This window comes from Triticum dicoccoides, chromosome 2B (assembly GCF_002162155.2).
Source record: "Triticum dicoccoides isolate Atlit2015 ecotype Zavitan chromosome 2B, WEW_v2.0, whole genome shotgun sequence".
Lineage (NCBI taxonomy): Eukaryota > Viridiplantae > Streptophyta > Magnoliopsida > Poales > Poaceae > Triticum > Triticum dicoccoides.
The window spans coordinates 620,703,200-620,712,212 of NC_041383.1; positions in this window are offsets into that span (position 1 = coordinate 620,703,200).

Genomic DNA, 9,013 nt, shown 5'->3' on the forward strand with positions numbered 1-9,013 from the left:
TATAAGTTAGTGCCACTTTGGGTTCATGACTAGCCATGTCAGCCCGGGCTCCTTGTCATATGGATGCTAGCGACACTATCATATACGTGTGCCAAAAGGCGCAAACGGTCCCAGGCCTAGTAAGGCGACACCCGTGGGAATAGCGTGCGGGAGGCCGCAAAGTGATATGAGGTGTTACATGCTAGATCGGTGTGGCATTGAGTCGGGATCCTAACAGCTTTGTTATCAGAGCCTGACTGCCTGTAGGATTACCAACCTTGTTCTCAGTAATTACTGATCAGGATCATTTCCAAGTGGTCCTACCATGGGCTCCATCCATCCCCGATGATAAGCAAAATTATCCATTGCATTGTCTTCAACAAGGTAATCTACATCATCCATGCTAGTCTGAGTATGCCATTATATCGAACTCCTCCAAACAATCGCTCGAGATTTGCCCTAGGCTGGTATAGAAAGTCTCGGTGATCTCTATATCAAAGGTAATTCTTTTTCCCACTCAAGGTATTGATCCTATGAGTCACCTTCCCTGAGGTGTCTCGATATGGTGTCATGGAAACCTAACTCCTCGCTACATTGACAACCGTTCAACACCTTCTTAAGTGTGGGGTTGTTGTCTACCTAGTGAACCCTTGTCATCTGTTCCACTCCATCCCTCTAGATGTGTGCTTCGTGTCTTAGATCGAGAGATGTTGCTATGTCTCATTCTGTGAGTTGATCCAAAGTTGTTCGACCTTCGATAAGATCGATCCTTCTAGAGTCTTTCTTTCTCTCTCGTTGTCATGTTAGTTGGAGTCCTCAGAGCAAGACATCGAGACAATGATGGTGATCGAATCAACGTTCTTATGAAGTGCAACCTGGATCGTGAAGATTGTATTAGTTTGCGTTCCCCCTTCCGTCTTACCCTATGCTTGAATCTCGGGATGAGATTCTTGTTTAGTGGGGGTGAGTTGTCACATCCCTAGCCTTACCTTGCACTAGGCTAGCACTTATCTGTTGCATCATGTTTAAATTCTTTTGAAACATGAAATGGGGATTGCCTAAACCCTAGCATCAAAGGAATTCACTAGGTTCAACTAAAATATTTTCAGTGAATCCAAATGGCTTTCAAAAATGTTCAGCATTTCTCGAAAATGCTAGAAACCATAACCATAGGTGTTGCACATTTTTCCATAACATATTTGGTCACTGAATTAAATCATATAGTATTTGCACTTGGGCATTTAAATGCTATAAAATAATTTTAATGCCCAAACAATCATAAACTAAAATGTTTACTGATGGATATAATCTAAACAATAGCCATGATTAGTTTCATGATTTTTGGAAGTGTTTAGGTATTTTTAGTAAAGCCACAAAGATTACAGAAAAATAGAAAAACAGAAATAAAAGAGAGAGAGACTCACCTGGGCCAACCCACCTGTGCAGCCCACCTGGTGGCCCAAGTGGCCGACCCAGCCCACTTAACTCCCTGTCGCCTTCCTCCCCAGGCCAATAGGCAGAGCGCGTGGACGCAGCGCGCCGGCACGCGCCCCGGCCACCTCCACCCTGCCTGCCTGCGTCCCCGTCGCCCTGGATCTCTCTCGCATCACCACGCACCCCCAGGCCCTCTCACTCTCTCCCGTGCCTTCTTCCACCTCCTTTGGCTCCCTCTCTCTCCCACCGAGCGGAGCTCATCACCGCCGATCACTGCTGCCGCAGCCACTATGCTCCCCTTGCCTCCCCGACGTGTCCACAAGCATCGCCGAGCCTCACTCATCCTCTCCGTCCAGCCACGCCTCGCCGGAGGCCCTGCATCGTCGCCATCTTCATCATCTTCGTCGCCGGCCGCCGGAGATCCCCCTCGCCGCTCCGCTCGCTCGGTGCTTCCCCGAGCACGCCAGAGCCACCCATGTATCCGCCGTGAGCCACTGACCATCATCCCCCTCCCCGTTCTCTCCGCCAATCGCCGTAGTCGCCGCACCAAGCACACCCACACGCGTCGCCACCCGAGCTCACCGCCGACATGGATCCGGCCACGCAACGGCCCCGTCGTCCTGTCCACTGACCTCGCCGCATCGCGTAGGGCCCGTAGATGCCTATAAAGCGCTGACTCATCCGCCGTAGCCTCGACACCGAGCTCACCCGAGCTCTGGCAACCGCCGAGATCATCGCCGGCGACAACTCCGGCCACCCCGGGCCCAACTACCACCACCACTCGATGCGGACATGCGTCCACATCATGTAGATGCCCTCGGCTGGCTGTTTGGTCGTCGAAGACACAAACCCGAGGCTCACCGCCGCGGCTGGCCTTGCAGGCGTCAAGTCACTGGTGGGTTTGACCCCGCTGACCCGGGGTTGACCTTGTTTGACCCCCCAGGGTCACTGACACGTGGGCCCACCCTGTTAATCTTTAATTAGTTTTAGGTTAGTGCTAACTAACTTAGATTAATTAGTTCAGTCACTGACCAGTGGGCCTAGGCCCTAATTAACCTAGGTTAGTGCTAACGTAACACTAACTAACTCTGTTAGTTAGTTGTTACAATGACATGTGGGTCCCAGCCGTCAGGTTTGACCTAGGCTGGCGCCTTTGACCTGCTGACGTCACCCTGACGTCATGCTGACACAGATAACCCTTTTCTGGATTTATTTTAATTCAGAAAATTCCAGAAAAAGCTATTAACTTCAAAAATTCATAGAAAATTATCTATAGCTCCAAATGAAATAAATTATATATGAAAAATGATCAGAAAAATCCAAAGAATCTGTTTATGGCATTATCATGCATGTTCGAATAACTTAAAGCTGCTGTATACAACAATTTGGATTAATGGCATTTGAAATGTCATATATGGAGTTTGAATTTGAATCTTAGGTTCAAACCAACTCCATTTAACGTGTTGCTAGTTGCATTAGCTCAAATCACAGCATATTGCCATGTCATGATCATGCATCATATTGTGCATTGCATTGATTGTGTTTCCTTCTGTGTTGCCGGTATTTGTCCCCTCTCGATAGACATGGTTTCGACGATGAGTTCGATGACACCGATGAAGAGCTATACTATCTTCAGAAGTGTCAGGCAAGCAAAAAACCCCTTGTTCATTCCGATATAATCCCACTCTCTCGCTCCTGCTCTCTTTTACTGCATTAGGACAACAACGATTCATCTGTTACTTGCTGCGGAAGTTGAACCCCTTTATCCTCTGCATGACCTGTCATTGCCACAGTAAAAAGATGAAACCCACTAGCATGAGTAGGAGTTGTTTGAGCCCTGATGTGCCTACTCATTCATGCTTGTTTGTCATGCCTGCTATGCTTAGAGTTGTGTCAGGTCTGATTCATCGGGGATGAATTGGAATGATGATGAACCTATCCTACTGTGTGTGAGCTAAGTGTGTGAACACAATTTGGTAAAGGTAGCGGTGAGAGGCCATGTAGGAGTACATGGTGGGTTGTCTCATTGAAACCGTCCTCAGGAACTGAGTTCTGTGTTTGTGATCCATGAACAACTACTACCACACATTGGAATGCATAAGTGCCCCTCTCAACTTATTAATCAACTTGTTCTCTATCCAGGAGGTGCAACTAGTTTTTGGTCTTTGTACGTAATGCTAGTAGTCTACCAAGTGGTACCCGGTATAGGTGGGCTTGGGACAGACTAGGTGCAGTGGCATGGTGTACCAAGTGGCACCCGGATGGTGGGCTTGGGAAACCTGCTCACATCGTTTAAGGCCGTGAGTGACACCCCGGCCGGATCTCCTTGCGGATGGAACCCGAATAGGTGATAAACCTGGACTAGAGACTTGTGTGGTTAGTTAGGTCGTGGCCGACACCCTCGCCACGCTTCCGCTTGAAGGTTGCCGAGATACATGACGTGTAGATGGCGATAAGTGGCGAGAGCGTGTGTGAAGAAGTACACCCCCATAGGTTAACATGATCTATTCGAATAGCCACGTCTGCGGTAAAGGACCTCTGGGTTGCCTATACAGTTCATAGACAAGTGAAAGTGGATACTCTAAAATGCGCAAGATAAGCGTGAGTGCTATGGATGGCGTTCTCGTAGGGAGACGGGAGCGGATCCATAGTGGTTTATTGATATGGTGAATATGTGGACTCGTGTGCGCCACCTCAGAAGAGTTACTCGCAGTCGTAGTTCAGGATTGCTACCGAGTCAAAGCTGGCTTGCTGTAGTTAAACTCCACCATCCCCTTTGTTGATAATGATGCATATGTAGTTAGTTCTGATGCAAGTCTTGCTGGGTACATTTGTACTCACGTTTGCCTATTCTATGTTTTTGCAGAGAGACTTCAGTCTCACTAGTAGTTCCACGTGGACTTCGATGTTTAGCTTGTTACCTCAGCTACGATCTTGTGCCCTCGGCAGGATCTGGTAGATAGTCAGGCTTCTCAGCCTTTTTCATTTGTAGATGTCTGTACTCAGACATGTTAAGCTTCCGCTTGTGCTTTGACTTGTATGCTCTGAATGTTGGGTCATGAGACCCATGTTTGTAATATCTCGCTCCTCGGAGCTTGTTGAATAAAATACTTGAGTTGTAGAGTCATGTTGTGATGCCATGTTGTATTTGCACATATCGAGCATATTGTTTGTATGTTATTTAAATGCTTGGTATGTGTGGGATCTGACTATCTAGTTGTTTATCCTTGGTAGCGTCTCTTACCGGGAAATGTCTCCTAGTGCTTCCACTGAGCCTTGGTAGCTTGCTACTGCTCTGGAACACTTAGGATGGCCGGCATGTGTCCTTTGTTCATGTGTCTGTCCCTTCGGGGAAATGTCACGCGGTGTCTACCGGAGTCCTGTTAGCCTACTACAGCCCGGTTTACCGGAGTCCTGCTAGCCCAGCTGCTACAGCCTGGATTCACTCGCTGATGACCGACACGGTCATTGCTGAGTCATGTATGCATGTCCCTGTAAGTTAGTGCCACTTTGGGTTCACAACCAGCCATGTCAGCCCGGGCTCCTTGTCATATGGATACATTCTTAAGTTATATGTAGGGGAATTGATTGTGGGATAGAACGTAAGGCTCTTTTACTCCTTATACCTTATGCCTTCTGATCTGGGTCATCCTATCTTTTCTACGGGGTTAAGGAACTAGGCTTTCTCTTCTTTCTATCAGGAACACGTGTTACTAATCCGTTGACTTACAGGATTGTTGGATTCAAATCTTAGTGCAGTCTCTACTACTTCCGTGTGTTCATAGTTGGTCTCAGAATCTTCATATTTTGATGATCGAGTGGTTATGCCACCATTTGCAGGATGTCTTAAATCTCTTCGAGCATTTACAGCCGTTATGCTGTCTGAGTCATTCCAGGTTTCTAAACAATTCGATGCATTTGCAAAATCCTTTCCCTCTGGTTTCAATGTTCCTTTAGGCCAGGTTAATCACACTAATTGCTGAGTTGAGGTATTCTATTGCCTCGACACATATGTTGGAGTTATTATTATGACCCTAGGTGTCTTAGGGGATCACCTAGTAATCTAGCCATGTTTTTTGTTCCTAGTGTGATCATTCTGGCCATCATTCTCGAAAGCATCCGGTGATGCAATTTAGTTAGTAGGTATTCTATTCGTGGGTTTTTTCTTAACCCGAGATTCACCCTACTTACTTCATGTTGATAGTGTTTGCTCGTTCCCTTAGGTTATTAGTAACCTCTGCATTAGTCCTCGAGGTCTGTGGTATTTCCTTCTTCCAAATACCATGAACTGCTTATGGCAGAAGTTCCTTGCTGATCGAAAGATCACAACCAGAGTGCTCTTGATAAGTTCTCGATTCTATGATCTTACTCTGCCAATTCTACCTATCTGCATGGGTTATCCGGAAGAAATATTTTGATCTCGTTCGACATGCTAATCCATGCATCCACAACTCAGTAAATTGTATGTTCTTTCGAGTTGTCCCTCTTTAGTTGTCTTCTAACCTTCGTCTATCAATTGATAGTTAAGAGTATGCGTGCATTCGTTCATCGATGCCTATTACCCTTGTGGTCCATCAAGCCATTATATCCGGAATGACAAGGAGAAACAAACTGCAGTATCTCATCCATTTCTAGGATTGGATCAAAGAAGTTGTACTTTGTAGATCAAAATGCCAATCCAGCTTTTGATTCTATTCTACCCTAGAGTATTACCCCCTTTATGTCAGGAATGTCATGGGAATTGCACACCATCTTATGAATTCTTGACATAGTGATACCTCTCGCCATCATTGCTCATTCCTCGGTTCTGTGTTATCACAACCGGAATGCTGCCAGGTGAACTATGATTTGTGAAATCAATACTCCTAGCAACTCCGTTGCTTGGTAGTTAAAGGCCAATAATTTCATTCTTAGCGTGTTGGTTATTGAATCATCATTCTAAGATTGATCGTGCTACCTAGTCCTAATTTCTGGTGCACTCTTCAATTAATGAGTTAGGATTGTGTCAATTCCTCTCTCTTTTGATCATCTCGTCTTGCCCTAAAAAGCAAGATTGTTCTCGAGCTTAATGGCATATCGATGGTTCGTGATTTCCCAATTATCTTCTCGGAAATATCACCAGGGTGAGTTGTCACATCCCTAGCCTTACCTTGCACTAGGCTAGCACTTGTCTGTTGCATCATGTTTAAATTCTTTTGAAACTTCAAATGGGGATTGCCTAAACCCTAGCATCAAAGGAATTCACTAGGTTCAACTAAAATATTTTCAGTGAATCCAAATGGCTTTCAAAAATGTTCATCATTTCTGGAAAATGCTAGAAACCATAACCAGAGGTGTTGCACATTTTTCCATGACATATTTGGTCACTGAATTAAATCATATAGTATTTGCATTTGGGCATTAAAATGCTATAAAATATTTTAGATGCCCAAATAATCATAAACTAAGATGTTTACTGTTGTATATAATCTAAACAGTAGCCATGATTAGTTTCATGATTTTTGGAAGTGTTTAGGTATTTTTAGTAAAGCCACAAAGAATACAAAAAAAATAGAAAAACAGAAATAAAAGAGAGAGAGACTCACCTGTGCAGCCCACCGTGCGGCCCAAGTGGCCGGCCCACCCCACCTAGCTCCCTGTCGCCTTCCTCCCCAGGCCAGTAGGCAGAGTGTGTGGCCTCAGCGCGCCGGCACGCGCCCCAGCCACCTCCACCCTGCCTGCCTGCGTCCCCGTCGCCCTGGATCTCTCCCGCGTCGCCACGCACCCCCAGGCCCTCTCACTCTCTCCCGTGCCTTCTTCCCCCTCCTCTGGCTCCCTCTCTCCCTCATCGAGCGAAGTTCGTCGCCGCCGCTCGCTGCTACCGTAGCCACCGTGCTCCCCTCGCCTCCCAGACGTGTCCACGAGCATCGCCGAGCCTCCCTCGTCCTCTCCGTCCAGCCACGCCTCGCCGGAGGCCTTGCATCGTCACCATCTTCATCATCTTCGTCGCCGGCCGCCGGAGATCCCCCTCGCCGCTCCGCTCACTCCGGTGCTTCCCCGAGCACGCCGAAGCCACCCCTGCATCCGCCGTGAGCCAATGACCATCCTCCCCCTCTGTTCTCTCTGCCACTCGCCATAGTCGGCGCACCAAGCACACCCACACGCGCCACCGCTCGAGCTCACCGCCGATGTGGCTCTGGCCACGCAAAGGCCCCGTCGTCCTGTCCACTGACCTCGCCGCGTCGCGTAGGGACCATAGATGCCTCGCACGCGCCGACTCGTCCGCCGTAGCCTCGACCCCGAGCTCACCCGAGCTCCGGCAACCGCCGAGGTCATCACCGACGACAACTCCGGCCACCCCGGGCCCAACCGCCACCACCACTCGATGCGGACGTGCGTCCACATCACGTAGATGCCCTCCGCCGGCCGTTTGGTCGCCAGAGACGCAAACCCGAGGCTCGCCGCCGCGGCTGGCTTCGCCGGCGTCAAGTCGTCGGTGGGTTTGACCCCGCTGACCCGGGATTGACCTTGTTTGACCCCCAAGGGTCACTGACGCGTGGGCCTGCCCTGTTAATCTTTAATTAGTTTTAGGTTAGTGCTAACTAACTTAGATTAATTAGTTCAGTCATTCACCAGTGGGCCCAGGCCGTAATTAACCTAGGTTAGTGCTAATGTAACACTAACTCACTCTGTTAGTTAGTTGTTACACTGACATGTGGGTCCCAGCCGTCATGTTTGACCTGGGCTGTCGCCTTTGACCTGCTGACGTCACCCCGACGTCATGCTGATGCAGATAACCCTTTTCTGGATAGACGCAAACCTCATGCTCGCCGCCGCGGCTGGCCTCGCTGGCGTCAAGTCGCCGATGCGTTTGACCCCGCTGACCCGGGGTTGACCTTGTTTGACCCCCCAGGCTCACTGACGCGTGGGCCCGCCCTATTAATCTTTAATTAGTTTTAGGTTAGTGCTAACTAACTTAGATTAATTAGTTCAGTCACTGACCAGTGGGCCCAGGCCCTAATTAACCTAGGTTAGTGCTAACGTAACACTAACTAACTCTGTTAGTTAGTTGTTACACTGACATGTGGGTCCCAGTCGTTAGGTTTGACCTGGGCTGGGGCCTTTGACCTACTGACATCACCTCGACGTCATGCTGACGCAGATAACCCTTTTTTGGATAGACGCAAAGCCGAGGCTCACCGTTGTGGCTGGCCTCGCCGGTGTCAAGTCGCTGGTGGGTTTGACACCGCTGACCCGGGGTTGACCTTGTTTGACCCCCCAGGGTCACTGACGCGTGGGCCCACCCTGTTAATCTTTAATTAGTTTTAGGTTAGTGCTAACTAACTTAGATTAATTAGTTAAGTCATTGACCAGTGGGCCCATGCTCTAACTAACCTAGGTTAGGGCTAACGTAACACTAACTAAAATCATGCACAACCCCGATGACAAGCCAAACAATTGATTCATACTTTTGATGTTCTCAAACTTTTTCAATCTTCACGCAATACATGAGCGTGAGCCATGGATATAGCACTATAGGTGGAATAGAATATGGTGGTTGTGGAGAAGACAAAAGGAGAAGATAGTCTCACATCAACTAGGCGTATCAACGGGCTATGGA